General features: G+C 33.4%; 1 non-coding gene across 1 annotated transcript; it reads right to left on the bottom strand.

Moving 5' to 3' along the window:
* Positions 1 to 13,880: 13,880 nt before the first annotated feature.
* LOC113848622 lies at positions 13,881 to 13,985 on the bottom strand. The gene has a single exon (XR_003501886.1). It is a non-coding gene; the product is annotated as a small nucleolar RNA R71 (small nucleolar RNA).
* Between the last annotated feature and the right edge of the window lie 3,003 nt (positions 13,986 to 16,988).

A 16,988-nucleotide genomic window follows, 5' to 3' on the forward strand; every position in this document is an offset into this window, starting at 1 on the left:
GAAACCTAACTATTAAAACTCACCTCCAAGCATTCCCCACACAGATTCAACCTTTAATCAAGCTCCCAAACGGCTTTGGAGGTAATTTAATCAGTGGAAAAGGGCTTTGGACATGAGAGGATCGAAGGGAGAGGGAGAAATAACTCTCCTTGAACCCTAACCCCCTTTAAATTCTTTTCTGGTCGCGACACTCTCGCTACAGCGAGATAGACCTCGCTGCAGTGACACGCTCTCTCGCTACAACAAAAAAAAAAACCAGAGAAAACTGCACTCTGGTTTCTGCAGAATCTCGCTACAACGAGGCCCTCTCGGTATAGCGAGACTGCACCCAGAAATGCACCCCAAACTGTCGCTCTGTCGCTACAGCGAGATGTCTCTCGTTACAGCGAGAAGGCGACAGTTCAGGTCCTTCCTTCTAGGGCCCTCTCGTTGCAGCGAGAACAACCCAGTGTTACGCCTGCACTTAGGCACTTAGCCTATTTTCAGCCCTATCCAGTCATGCATACACACACATATATATACACTCATCCATAACATACATATATGTACATATATTCATACTCATTACACACAAAATACCATCATCACACATCCAATGCAAATTTTCAACATCTTTTTCACGCTTATACACATATATATGCATTTAGATTTATATAAATAACAATAATTAATATTACCAAAATTTGGGGCGTTACAGGTAAAGCTATTCAAAGTAGCAAAAATATGAAAGACATACGCTATCATTGTGGAAGCAAAGGTCATTGGTCACGTATTTGTCGTACACCAAAGCATCTTATTGATCTTTATTTGTGAAGATGACAATGATTCTATTTTTGATATATAGACGTTACTCACTTAGATGTTGCTGATTTTTTTTGCTGATTCAGATGGAAAAAATTGACCATCTCATTGGTGATGGAAGTGTCAAAAAATAAGTTATTATTACTATTATTGAGTTATTATGTTTTTTTTTTGTTGTATGTTAATTTATGTTTGATGTATTTTTTTTTCTTCTCTCTATATATGTAAAAAAAATTAAATAATAATAATTATTATTATTATGGTTAAAATAAGTTATAGTTGTTCTTTTATTGATATAGTTGTTATTTAAATTAAATTTCAATATAGTCAGTGTAAATAAATAATAATAATTTTTTACCATTTTTGGTATTTAATTTATTTATTTATTATTTTTGTTTTTGTTTTTATTTTTTGCTATGAAGACATATGGACGACACCAACAATGAAGACATATGTCTTGTGGATAATGCAACAACTCATACAATTCTCAAAAATTTAAAAAAAAAATCTCATTTAGTGATGCAACAAGCTAATGTGAGTAATATATCTAGTAGTACAAAGATTATTGAAGGCTTCGGTAGAACTAATATATTATTGCCTGGTGGAACAAAATTACACATTGTTAGTGCATTATACTCTACTAAGTCTCAAAGAAACTTATTAAGTTTCAAAGATATCCGCAAAAATGGATACCATGTTGAAACAACAAATGAAGGAAGAGAAGAATACATATATATCACAGAAATTATCTCAAATAAAAAATGTGTGTTAGAAAAATTACCTTCTTTTTCTTTTGGTTTATATTACACACATAAATATAATTGAAACACACATTATTGTAGACCGGAAGTTTACAAATCATGATAATTTTTTTATTTGGCATGAACGTTTAGGCCATCTTAGATCGATCATGATGCAAAAAATAATTGAAAATTCATGTGAACATTCATTGAAGAGCCAACAGATTCTTCAATCAAATAATTTCTCATGTGTTGCTTATTCCCAAGGAAAACTAATTAGTCGACCATCACCAGCTAAAATTGGAAATGAATCTATCATATTCTTAGAACGTATACAAGGTGATATTTGTGGACCAATACACCTATCATGTCAACCATTTAGATATTTTATGGTTTTAAGTGATGCATCAACGAGATGGTCACATGTTTTTTGTTGTCAACTTGCAACCAGGCGTTTGCGAGATTACTTACACAAATAATTCGTTTAAGAGCTCAGTTTTCTAATTATTCAATTAAGAAAATATGCCTTGATAATGTTGGTGAATTTACATCTTGAGCTTTTAATGATTATTGTATGTCTATTGGGATTGATATTGAGCATCCTATAGCACATGTACATACTCAAAATGGACTTGCTGAATCATTGATCAAGCGTCCAAAATTAATTGTAAGACCATTACTAATGAGATCAAAACTTCCAATTTCTACTTGGGGATATGCAATCTTGCATGTTGCAACATTTATTCGCATAAGACCAACAAGTTATCATATGTTATCCCCTTTGCAATTAGTTTCTGGTTAATAACCAAATATTTCTCATCTTAGAATTTATGGATGTGCAATGTATGTTCTTATTGTTCCACCACAACGCATTAAGATGGTCCTCAAAGAAGGTTAGGAATATATGTTGGCTATGAATCTTTATCTACAATAAAGTACCTTGAGCCAATGACAAGGGATTTATTCACTGCTCGATTTGTTGATTGTCATTTTGATGAATCATTTTTTCCTACCTTAGGAGGAGAAAATAAACATTTGGAAAATGAGATAAGTTGGAATGAATTATCTTTATCTCATCTTTATCATCGAACAAAACAGTATGAACTGGAAGTTCAAATGATAATTCATTTGCAAGGTTTAGCCAACCACCTATCAAATGTGTTTACGAATCCAAAAATAGTGACTAAATCAAAATCAATGTTCCGATTGGACAATCTAATGCTCCAATCAAAATCAATGTTCCGATTGGACAATCTAATGTTGCAAATCAATCTGAATCACATATGAAGCGTGGTAGACCTTTTGGTTCCAAAGATAAAAATCTTCGAAAAAGAAAAGGAACTAAGAATCAAAGTGACCAAAATGAGGATGTAAAGACTTCAGAAAAGTCATAAGACATAATTAATATTTTAGTTCCCGAAGAAACATAGGTACCTGAAAATGATGAAAATAAAGAGATCTCAATAAATTAAGTCATGAATAGAATACAATAGAACCGAAATGAAGTTAATGTTGATGATATTTTTTTATTTAATGTAGCATTAGATGTGACAACTGATATACATGATAATGAACCAAAATCAGTCAATGAGTGTAGACAAAGAAGTGACTGAAAAAAATGGAAAGCTGCAATTGAGGAAGAATTAAAGTCGCTTACAAAGCATCAAGTTTTTGAACCTATAGTTCATACACCTGAAGATGTAAAGCCAGTTGGATATAAATGGGTTTTTGTGCAAAAATGAAATGAAAAAGGTGAAATTGTGAGATATAAAGCATAACCTATTACCTAAGATTTTTTGCAAAGACTTGATATTGATTTTGAACAAACATATTCACTTGTAGTGGATGCAAATACTTTTTAATACTTGGTTAATTTAGCAGCAAATGAAAGACTTGATTTGCGATTAATGGATGTTGTTACAGCCTATTTGTATGGCTCACTTGATAATGACATTTATATGAAACTTCCTGAAGGTTTTAATTTATCAGATGCATACAATTCAAATTCTAGAGAAGGTTATTCAATCAAGTTGAATAAATCACTTTATAGATTGAAACAATCTGGACATGTGGTATAATCACCTTAGCGAATATTTGTTGAAGGAAGGATATAAAAATGACCCTATTTATCCATGCATTTTTATAAAAAGATCTTATAATGAATTTGTAATAATTACTGTTTATGTTGATGATTTAAATATCATTAGAACTCCTGAAGAGATTTCAAAAACAGTAAATTGCTTAAAGAAAGAATTTGAAATGAAGGATTTTGGAAGGACAAAGTTTTGTCACTTGAATATGTAAAGAATGGAATTTTTATGCATCAAGAAACTTATACTTCAAAAGTGTTAAAAGTATGGATAAATCACATCCCTTGTGTACTCTAATGGTTGTAAGGTCACTAGATGTAAACAAAGATCCTTTCAAACTCCAGGAGTAGGATGAAGAACTACTAGGTCCTGAAGTACCTTATCTTAGTGCAATTGGAACACTAATGTATCTTGCTTGTCAAACACGACCTAATATATCATTTGCTGTTAACTTATTAGCAAGGTATAGTTCTTCACCTACAAGAAGACATTGGAATGGAGTTAAACATAACATATATTTCGTTACCTTAAAGGTATAATGTATATGGGTTTATTTTACCCAAACAAATCCAAATATAAGTTGATTGGTTATACAGACACGAGTTTTTTTGTCTTACCCACATAATGGTAGATTACAAACAGGTTATTTATTTACATGTGGTGATACAACCATTTCATGGCGATCTATGAAACAAACTATAACGGCTACATTATCTAATCATGTAGAAATTTTAGCATTACATGAGGCAAGTCGAGAATGTGTTTGATTAAGATCTATGATTCAACATGTGCAAGAAACTTGTGGTTTATCTTTAGGAAAAATGATCCCAACAATTATATGTGAAAATAATGTTGCATGAATTACTCAATTGAAAGAAGGGTACGTTAAATTAGATAGAATAACTCATATTTCTTCAAAATTCTTTTTTACCCATGATCTTCAAAAGAAAGGTAATATAAATATTCAACAAGTTAGTTCATGTAAGAATCTAGCAGATATTTTCATAAAGTCACTTTCAAGTAAAACTTTTGAACAACTAGTTTACAAGATTGGACTTCATCATCTTCAAAATGATTATCCACATGAGGGGGAGAATTAAATACACTCTACACTCTTTTTTCCTTAGCTATGGTTTTTTCCATTGGGTTTTCCTGGCAAGGTTTTTAATGAGGTAGCATGTAATAGCATATTAAATAATATTATATTTTTCTTAGGCTTTTATCCCATTGGGTTTTTCCTAGTTAGATGTTATGAAACATATTCTCAAATAATAGACATTCAAGGGGGAGTGTTATGATTTATTATATAAGTGAATGTCCATATTCATAACTCCTCTTTATTCTTTGTAACTTACGATTTTGTAACTATTTTTATTTAATTATCATTCAAAGAGATACGATTCTTCGGTTATAGATTTAGACTTATAAATAAGTGTCTCATTTGTATTGAAGATATGTGAAATAAAATTGAGATTCTCTCTTCCTCTCTATATTCTTCCTTATAATTTTACGTTCATTTTATAACACATTAATATTACTTACGTTAATACATCAGGATTTTATACTTATTCTTAAAGCTAAAAAATAACAAAATTTTTATTCCTATTTTTCTCTATAGATATTCATAAATTTTCACTAACAATCTTCTCATTGACAACAAATGTTACACTACTCTTTCACCGAAAACAAACAAGAACATTAAAGTAGTACTACTTTCAGTTCTTTTTATAAGAAACAAAGACTAAATTACTAGGACCAAGGAAAGTAATTAATTCAGTTATGTTTTTCATAAATATAAATTTTATTTCAAGAATACCCATGATATTAAATGGTATAGTTAGTAATTTGTATATTTAATAATACTAATAAAGAAAAGGAATAAAAGAAATTTAGTAATTAATGCATCTTGAATCTATCATTTGTTTCTACTATGCACGTGTAGCATTTTAGAACTCACCTATTATTCACCAAATCTAGCAGCTGGATTCACGTCTTCCTATGGGTATAAGTAAGGATACACTCTGCTTGATTTCTTCCTATGTTCCCATCACACTAACTGTTGTATCTCAACCTTCCTCTTCGCCATAAATATATTTTCTTCCATCCATCTTGTTAACCTATCCCCTTTAAGGTTCAAAAAAGTAAAGAAAGAAAGACATCACCAAGGCTGTCCAACTTTTATGAACCAAAGCTTCCAAAACCCCTGATAATAATAGCTAACTAGCTCTGCATGCATCCCTCCACTAAGGTCCTCAAAATGCACAAACGTACCTCTCTTTGTCACTCCACATTCAGTTTCACTTCACAATTTGAAAGTTCTCAACTTCCTTTATTCAACTTCCATTTCAACCACTTAAAAAGAGGAACCAAAAATCTACTCAGAGTTCAGCCATTGGACAACCAACGTCATCACCTAGCTCAACTTTTCCACAAAGTTCTGACGCCAATGTAAGAGGGAGTCCATTATTAATCAAAATCTATCAAACTTTGATTTTTCCTTTAAATATAAGTAATGATCATGTGTGTTTTAACTGCAACTCTACGTAACATATTTGTTATACTGATCTAGGCTCTGCATGTTACAAAGAAAGAGTCTGGTATATGAATATTAACAATGTGTGGAGTGTATTAGTTTAAAATCGATAACGTCAAAAGGAATAATTTAAACGTCCCATGTAACATTCCTACTTTATTAATTATTAATTTCATACTTAATGTGAGTTGATAATGCATGTTGCTTGAAATTAGGAGAGTTTTAGATATGAGTTGTAGGATTTTTCGCTATAGCAAGGATCTTCTCATTGTAGCAAGGATTCTCTTACTATAGCGAGGAGCTCTCGCTGTAGCTAGAATGACAGACAGCAAAGTACAATTTTGTCTAATTTTTTCGCTATAGCAAGAAAAAGTCTCGCTGTAGCGAAAATTTCTCGCTATAGCGAGAATATCGCGAGTCTAGGGGTATTTAAGGGTTTCCAAGTTAGAAAACTTGGATTACAATCCAAGTTTCGAGCTCTCTCTTGTTCTCTCGACCCCTAACCCTCTCGACCCCTAACCCTCTCTTCTTAAAAAATCTCTCCAAAACCTCAACTTTCTTACAAATCCAAGCTTAGGAACTTCATCAATCAACTCCAAGTAAGTTCTTGGAGCTTTATTTTCTTTTTTTGGGTGTTTTCTAAGTTTCTCCTTTTGAAAATGTTCTCTTTTGTGATATCTAGGAAGATCTTGGTCCTTTCACTCAGAACCCTTCACAAAACCTCTTTTAAAACTTCGTCTCACGGTAAGGAGAACTCTATTTCATTGCTAGGAACTATTGTATTTATGGGTGAAAATGCTTGAAATGAGTATGTTTTGATTGATAACATGTGATTGATGTGTTTAAAACATGCTTTGTGATGTTTGAAATTGATATATGATGAGTATGATATGTTTGAATCTGAGCGTGTGTATGATGTACTGAGCCTGAGAGGAATAACCCTCGACAATGAAAAAGTAACAGATAGTGAAATAATGAAATAGAAAGAGGCCTAGAACGATAAGATATAAAAGAGAAAGAGAAAGGAAATCAGAATGGATAAGAAAAGGACAAGCATAGATAGTTCAGAGGCACATTGGGAGTGTGGAAGATGGAGAAGACTGAGAAGTCTTGGAGAAATGAGGGTGGTGGATGTTCCTCTTGAATTGTGCAATACAAATGAGAGTAGGGACAACATAGGCCTCACGCTTGTTTCTTGACCTATACTCCTGACTACATTTTTGCTAAAAGGGGTCGGGTCGACACACGTTGTATCCATGTAGTTGTGGCTATCCAGCAACTATCTATGCTAAAGAAGACCTCAAGGGATCCCAGGGACAGTGAAAATAAGAATGGTACTGAGTTTAGAAATAAGTAATGAGAGAATAAATAGAGAAACATAATTTGAATGCATAATTGAATTAGTTATATGATGCATGTTGAATGTTTGACTTGTATTATTGAATTCTCTGAGTGTGTATGCTTGGCAATGAAAGTGGAGACTCATCCTTATATAACCATTTCAGGGAACCCAGATGACGACACCCAGGGAAGGAATTAGAATAGTAGACATTTCAGAAGTAAATATAGTAAATGATGTTTTTGGCGAGTATTAGAGATTTACTTCCTTTAGAATTCTTGTACATGATAGTGAGGTGCCTAGTGAGGTAGTGATGATGGAATTGAAGCTAGCCTTTTGTATCCCTTTTGATTTGTCTGTATATAGAATCCATCACACACTCTGTATTTATATCTTTTCTGGTGTTGAGAGAACCCCTACAGCAGTAACGTATCTTGTTACGTACCATGACCACGATCAGTCTAGAGTACCATCACGATGGATGATCGAGCATATTACAGATGTTCAGGTCACTGCAGACCTGGGTGATCAGTATCTTGGCTCGGATGACGAGTTGACTACTGAAGACCTAGCGATGATAGAAGATTGGCACGAGAATGACTAGTGCCACTTGGTTAAAAGGTGGTTAGGCTGCGCATTAGGACCATTAGTATTTTGAGTACTTGTAAATGTAAATGTAAATGAATGATCTTAATGTATTTTGATAACTTTATGTGTATTTGAAATACAAATATATGTTGTATATTATGAAGAAAATTATGACTACAATATTTGATGTTTATTTACCAGTTTTAAAGACTAATGTTTTATTATTCAAGTTTTCTGATTTAAACCTTTGTTATTCAGGATCTCTCCTATTTTGATGATTTTGATTTTTTTTTTACTATTATTATGTTAATTAAAAATAAGGATGTTATATCCCAAAGTAAGAAAAAATGAGAGCTATGTATGATAAACACGAGTCTAGATTTTCTTAGGCAAAATATATATATGGGGTAGGAGGATTTTCTTATACTGGTGTAAGTCTAAAACTCTTACACTAGATCTAAGCCTTTCATTTAACTTATATCCATTGGTCAGTAAAGTAATAAATTATAACCCGTTAGATGTAACTCAGATCGAGTATATATATATATATATATATATATATATATATATTTATATATATATATGTGTGTGTGGGGGGGGGAGGGGAAGGATCTTCTTATACCAGTGTAAGTTTAAAAACTCTTACACCTAATTTGAACCTTTCATTTAACTTACATCTAACGGCCAGTGAAGTAATAAATTATAATTCGCTAGATGTACCTTAAATGAAAGGTTCAGATTGGTTCTAAGAATTTTTAGACTTATACCAGTGTAAGAAGATCCTGCCCCTATATATATATATATACATGTACTGATCTGACCTTAATGTAGGACAAATTATGGATTTAGTGAATGCAGGTAGCATATGCACCCTAATTCTGTCATTGCATGTAACAAATAACGATTTGAAATAGATGAAATGAATATATGTGGATCACTACCTCTACACGTCATGGATAATCAAGTCAGGAAAGAAATTAAGCATATAATTTTTCTGTGCATCATAAATTCTAAGTCCAGTATCTGTTCAGTGTATAAATTAATTTTTTCATTTGCATATACCCGTGTAGGAAAGAAACTCGAGACATATATGTGGTGTGTATGTTGTCACACCTTCTGTTGGAGACATTTACCATGTTAAATATACCAATATATGTGTATGTAGAATATATATATATATATATATATATATATATATATATATATATATATATGTAACGCTTTTCTGCATGTGAAAAGGGTTTCTGAACAAAATTAGTATAATTACTAACTACTAATCCTGTCTCTGCATCAAGTTAATTTTAAAACCAGTATAGGTATAAGAATATATGAAAATGTGTTAACTTGTTGAATACTGACGTAAATGTATATAAGGTGCAAGTGTTATTAAAATCTCTATATAAAATAAATATTGAGTTAATGACTCAAGTGACTAAGTAGTGAATTTAGGTGTGATTATATACAAATTTAAATTTTACATCAAGGAAATACTAAATCAAGTATCGAGGTACTTTTACATATATATATATAATCGATCGAATTGCACTTCATTACACTTTACGCTCCAAATTTTTAATGATTCAATCATTCTTTTTTGGTAGTGAAAGAGAGGATATCTCAATCGGAGGAAAAACGGAGAAATCTCGTATGACCAAATATATCTGACAAGTCGCACTATATATATATATATATATATATATATATATATATATATATATATTTGTTCTTGCATAAGGTGCTTATGTTGGTTTTTACCTCTACATTATGAGTCTTAATGTATAATATTAGAGAATACCAACTTTTGCCTTTATCTACCACCAATACAAGTCTATGTGTGTTCAGTGGATGTACATTGAATTTCTTGCAATATATTGGATGTATTTGAAACACAAATGTGTCTTACTCCTATATAAGATGGAAATTGACTTTAATGTGTGTATGTAGACTATGTGAGTGTCGGTTTACTTCTATATGAAATAAAAGTAAAAGACTTGATGAAAGTATGTAAATTATGTGTCTGTATCAGTGTTTCCCTCTATATACAATGAATAATAAATTTGGTGTGGGGATGTGGTCCAAGTATATTGAACTAGTCATTTTATTAACTATACTCAGCCTTATTCTCCCGAGAATTTCAGCATCCAGGTAGTAAAGGAAAGTAAGTATACAGGTCAGCAAAGAACGCAACCTTAAATTAAATAGTGCATTAAAACTATTATCATTAGGGAAATGCCTCAAAATAAACTAAAAATACATTGACCAGGGAGACAACCAAGGGAAAGACCATGAAGAAAAACTTAGGGATTAAACTAGTATATGGGAAAATTAGCTAATAACTTAGATAATGAATTTAGGCTTAGTAAGATGTTAAAGCTATGGACTCGAGGAAAAAGGGGGCGAGACAATATGAGACCTATACACACTAATCCTAAACACAGAGGCTACCTTGCATTCTATTGTATTCCACAACTACGAACTAAACTACTAGACCAAAAGAAGTATAACGAGTTACCTTAAGTTCTATTCTATTCCACATCTATTGCATAGTTACTTTTTGCATCAAGAAAAACATTCTGCAATTTGCATGTTACTTTTATATCTTGCTATACAACCAATTTAGCAACTATAAAACCAATTTTGCAATTAAGAGTGACACACTCTTACAATTTTTCTGTATCCTGTATCTTGCACTCTACTAAATAAGTATATTTACATCAAAAGAATAAATCGTATCTTGCATGTTATACTTCAAAAATTATGCTGCATGGCTAGTTTTGAATCAATAAATGTTATTCGACACCTCTACTACATAATATTACATTAAAGAAAGTGTTACTTTACACTTCGCAAAAATTTGCATTATACACCTCTACCATATAAGGGATTTGGATTAAAAGAAACATTATTTTGTATACTTCCCCATTTTGCATTTGCTGCATGACCAGTTGTGCATCAAAGAGAAGAAAATGTCATTTTGCATGAAAAGAAACACTACACAACATTTTGTTGCATAATTATTCCTAACACAAAAGAATGATTTATTAAGTATTTTACTATTCTCTGTATGCTGCACCTCACTAAGTAATTATACAGAATGTATTGTGTAGACAATATCCCTTTCTCTTATTTTAAGAAAGATGAATTCACTAAGTAATTATACATATGTATTATGTATGAAATATCCCTTTCTCTTATTTTGAGAAAGATGAATACCTCTGATTAAATACAAATAATGCTAGTGTAAAACTCTAATAAACTTTATGAACTATTGATTAAACTGTTACAGTCTTGAACTGAACTAAATGTATATAAAAATCTATTACTAAGTTTGAAAGGATTAATATTGATGAATCCATATTTTACTAAATTTTTATGTATCATTTATTACTTTTTATAGAAAAGAATAGACTTAGATAGTGTAAATAAGATGAATATTCCAATTAGGCTAAATAATATAGGTTTCTTAGTTTTTAGTTAATTTACATTGATTTATATAGTTTATTTACATGTTTTGATCATTTGAATAATGTAGCAGGAATCCCCAAGCTTATTTTGAAGAATTATTGAATTTTGAGGAATTTGAGGTGAAAGTAACTACTTTCAAAATTGATAGTGACAACTACAGCAAGCCATTTCCAGCAAAGGGACCAAAATGATCACTTTTAAAGCTTAAAGTGACAACTACAGCAACCCAGAATCCATTAAACCTACGCGTGGTTACTATGAATATTCATAGTAGTCACTCCAGAGCATGCAGAATTGAAGGTGTTGCGCGTAGTTACTATCAAAATTCATAGTGACAACTCCAGAGAGTCCAAAATGTGCCAGTGCTGTGCGTGATTACTATGAATATTCATAGTAATCACTCCAGAGAGGCAAAACCCAACTGATGTTGCGCGTGTTTACTATGAAAGAATGAGAGTAACTACTTTGGAGGGCGCCAGCTTTAGTATAAATAGATTTTTATCAAATTAGGGTAGGGAGTTCTTACGTTTTTTGAACCTTTTCTCTTCTTTACTAAATTTAGGATAATTTCTAGAGCTTAGGGCAACCTTGGGTGACAGCCAAGGGTCTAACCTAGGGTTTGGTTTCTCATTTCTCTTGCTTTTACATTAATGTTAATGAATTTTCTGCATTTCTCAACTGCATTTTTGACCCCCATTTTCATGGAGGGCTAAATTTTGTGTAATCCTTAGTAAGTTCACATAGATTCTTGAGTTCCTTGAATTTAATGATAATATAATTCCTTTCTTCTCATGAATTACTTCTTCCTTGTCTCTTGAATTGAATTAATGGTGAATGAGGGAGGTATTGCTTAATTAACCCTAATTCGTTTAAGGAGATTCTAAATTAGGGATTGCTTAATCCTAGATTTAATTCTAAGGTTGCGTAACTTTGGGATGAGAGATTAGAGCCTAACAAATTGTGTAATTTCGTTGGGACCATAAGGTTGATTTTCGCTTGTTAAATTAACCTAATTCATGGGAGAGAGGATGAATGTTAAATCTTGAGTGGAATGAGGATAGAATCTTTGTGGATGAACTAAGGATTGCTGCTTTCTACTATTTGAATTAATTAAACTCATTTGTTTGTTACTCTTTATTTTGATTTGAAACTACAAAACCCCCCATTTTAATTGCTTGTTCAATTAATGCCTTCAACATGTTTAATGAAGATTAATAGCCAATGTTCACAGAAGACAATCTAGGGTAACCCTAGTACTACATTAAATTGTTTAAATTTTGATGAGGATTTGCGACAAATCTTTTAAACACAAAAACACGCTTTATCAAATTGGCGCCGTTGCCGGGGAACATTGGTGTTGATTTTTCATAAACATGTTATTTGCTCTTTTTTCATTTTCGTTTTCTGCATTGTGAATACTTTAGTGTAGTTGTAGTTTCATAGGTAAGTAAAGATATTTTGCATTTAGGTAGAACCAATTGCTGTTTTCTGCATATTGTTTGAATTCTGATTTCTGCATTTTAGTTTACCACACTGTATTTTCATTTGCTGCAATTACCCTGTTTCTGCTACATAATTCTGTAGAATTTGTGTTTGTGTGTTGTCTATTTTCATTCCCTAGTTTGCAATTTCTTTCTGTTTCTGCTGTTTGGTGTTAATACTTTATTTTACTGCACTTAGATGTTAGTTTTTCTACATAATTGTCATATGAATTTTTCTGCATTTTTACTGCTTCATTAGTTTACTTCTTTTCAATTTTCCATAGACAATTCCTAACGAATGACCAGATTAAATCCAGGAGATTTATATCCTCCAGATACTGAAATTGATAGGACATTCCATAGGAATCTTAGGAACCTTAATAGACAAAACTCTGCACATACTGAGGAACCATCTTCTCCATCTTCCATATATTCATCTTTGCATTCTTTAAATTCTAAACCTTTAGAAATGACAGAAAATGACTTGACACTTAAGGAGCTTGCTGCACCGAACGTGACCTACCAGACTTTATGTATCCAATACCCGGATGTGGATGCCCCTTTTGTTCTTAAAACTGGCCTAATCCATCTTTTGCCTAAATTTCATGGTCTTGCAGGTGAAGAAGATCCACATAAACACCTCAAAGAATTTTATATTGTTTGCTCTACAATAAGACCACAAGGTGTGCCTGAAGAGCATGTGAAATTAAAGGCTTTTCCATTTTCTCTTATGGATTTGGCTAAAGACTAGTTGTATTATCTTCCACCTGGCTCTATTATAAGTTGGGACACCCTCAAGAGATTGTTCCTGGAAAAAATTTTCCCTGCCTCAAGGGCTGCCTCAATAAGAAAGGAAATATGTGGTATTAGGCAGCTGGAGAGGGAAAGTTTGTATGAATATTGGGAGCGTTTCAAGAGACTTTGTGCTAGCTGCCCCCATCATCAGATAAGTGACTAGCTCCTAATCCAATACTTCTATGAAGGCTTACACCCAATGGATAGGAGCATGATCGACGCAGCTAGTGGGGGAGCCCTAGTTGACAAGACTCCCGCAGCCGCTAGAAACCTCATTGAGAATATAGCAGTTGACTCTCAACAGTTTGCTACAAGGCAAAATTCCATTATGTCCAGGAGTGTTAATGATATTCAAACTTCAGATTCAAACAAGCTGGAGCATAAGCTAGATGAGTTGGCTTCTATGGTAAAACAATTGGCATCCATCCAAAAAAATTCTGCTGCATATACACCTCCACCTCCATCCATTCCAGCCATGCTTTGTGAGATTTGTTCATCTACGGATCACTTCACTGATAGTTGCCCCACATTGCAAGAAACTAAATCTTCGGAAGGTAACCATCAAGCTTATACTGCTAATATTTATACTAATAAATTTCCTTTTCAGCAGCCGCAGCAACAACAAAGCTGGGATTTATCTTCAAATAGATATAATCCAGGCTAGAGGAACCATCCTAACTTAAGGTGGGGAGGAAATGCACAACATCAAAGCTCTAGCCAACCAACCAACAACCATTTCCAACCGCATCAAGCTGGACAAAGTAAGCCATATTCAGCCCAGCAACATCACCATCCATCATCTTCATCTCAGCCGCACCATCAAGCATCTTCTTCACTAGCTCCTGCACCTCAAAAGACTGAATCATCCTTGGAAGACCTTGTGAAGCAACTCACTATGAATAATCTCACTTTCCAGCAACAGAGTCAGACTTTCCAACAACAGACTCAAGCAAGTATTAAGACCTTGGAGAATCAAATGGGTCAACTTGCTTCATCTCTTAATCAACTTCAATCTCAGGGTTCAGGTAATCTCCCTACACAAACTGTAACAAACCCAAAGAATGTGAGTGCCATTACCTTGAGATCTGGTAAGGTGATGCAAGAGCCAGAAATGGCTAAGGAGAAGGATCCTAGTTGCACTTTAACTGTAGAGGGTGAAGGAGGAGAAGTTGGAAGCCAAGAGCAGCCTGCACCTATGCCCACACCATGTCAACCAAAAGTGGTAGACAAAGAAGAGAGATCCATTCCTATTCCCTTCCCTCAAAGAATGGTTCAACCTAGTAAGAAGCAAGAAGAGGTTGATAAAGAAATTCTGGATATCTTCAGAAAGGTTGAAGTCAATATCCCCTTGTTAGATGCTATCAAGCAAATCCCAAAGTACGCCAAATTCCTTAAGGACTTGTGCACTCATAGAAGGCGGCTAAAGGGTAATGAAAGAGTGAACATGGGGAGGAATGTATCAGCCCTTTTTGAGAGGCAGAAAACTTCCATACCTGAGAAATACAAAGATCCAAGGACGTTTACTATTCCCTGTATTATAGGCAACAATAGGATAGATAATGCCATGCTTGATTTAGGTGCATCTATTAATGTTATGCCTTTATCTATCTTCACATCTTTGTCTCTTGGACCATTGTAGCCCACAGGTGTCATCATCCAGCTATCAAATAGAAGCACTACTAATCTAGCTGACCTTGTGGAGGATGTTCTAGTGAGAGTGAATGACTTGATCTTTCTTGCTGACTTTTACATCTTGGACATGCAAGAAGAAGAGCCAATAAAAGGAGCTGCACCAATCATCTTGGGGAGGCCATTCTTGAAGACGGCTAGGACCAAAATTGATGTGCATGCTGGAACTCTCACTATGGAGTTTGGAGAGAGTGTGGTTCGCTTCAACATACTAGATGCTATGAAGCACCCAAATGAAGAACACTCTGTTTTCCACATTGACATTCTTGATGAATTAATAGATGATAGTTTGTCTGAATTTCAAGGAGACTCTTTTCTTAATTTTTCTGATTGTGTAGATACTTCCATTTATGAATCTTCTAATAGTTCTTCTCTATGTGACATTTGTGCTGAGAATTCTGATTATTTGAATGCAAATTCTACTACTTTTAATGTTGATGAAGCTGAAAATTCCATAAGGTTAGAATGTGATGTATTGAGTGTAACACGTATAGTTGAATCTAACCCATTTGATTTGAATTTTGCAGAGATCTTGTCAAATGAAAGTGTCAAATCACTTCCTTCTGTGGAACAACCTTCCATATTAGAGTTGAAGCCCCAACCAGAACATTTGAAATATACTTACTTAGAAGCCAATAAGAAGCTCCAGGTCATTATCTCCACCAAGCTTGAAGGCGAACAAGAGGAAATATTGTTGGAAGTAATTAAAAGGCACAAGAGAGCTATTAAATGGACTTTAGCTGACATTCCTGGTATTAGCCCTTCCCTATGCATGCACAAAATTCTATTCAAAGAGGGGTCTAAACCAGTGAGGCAGCTTCAGAAGAAAAGAAAGAGAAAGAAAAAGAGGAAGAGGAAGCCACAACTCCAAGAACTGGAAAAGCTGTGTTTAGGAGCATATGAAAACTTAAGAATCTACAAGGAGAGAACCAAGCAGTATCATGATAAATTGATAGATAGAAGAGAGTTCTCTGTAGGTCAAAAGATGCTTCTATTCAACTCACGCCTCAAGTTCATGCATGGAAAACTGCATTCCAGGTGGATTGATTCATTCACCATTACACAAGTATTTCCTAATAGTGCAGTGGAAATCAAGAGTGACTCCACTAGCAAAAGCTTTGTGGTGAATGGACATCGTTTGAAGCATTTAATACAATATTTAGTCCCCTTGGAGGAAGTTGAGGAGATTGATCTGCACATCCCATGCACAACCCTCAACCACAACCTTTGGCCTATATAACTAACTTCATACGTCAAGTTAGTGACGTTAAAGAAGGGCTTTGTGAGAGGCAACTCAGTTTTTATAGCACTTTCTAGTTCTCTTTTAATTTCAATAAGCATTCTTTCATTTGAGCTGTGTTACTAGTCATGTTGCTTAGTTCATGCTGCACAAATATTTTGTTCAACACTTCACTCATTATTTGATTGATGATTTGTTCATAATTTTTGTAGAGGAAAAATTGCTTT

Source organism: Abrus precatorius, unplaced genomic scaffold, assembly GCF_003935025.1.
Source record: "Abrus precatorius isolate BTA unplaced genomic scaffold, Abrus_2018 Scaffold8, whole genome shotgun sequence".
Taxonomy (NCBI): domain Eukaryota; kingdom Viridiplantae; phylum Streptophyta; class Magnoliopsida; order Fabales; family Fabaceae; genus Abrus; species Abrus precatorius.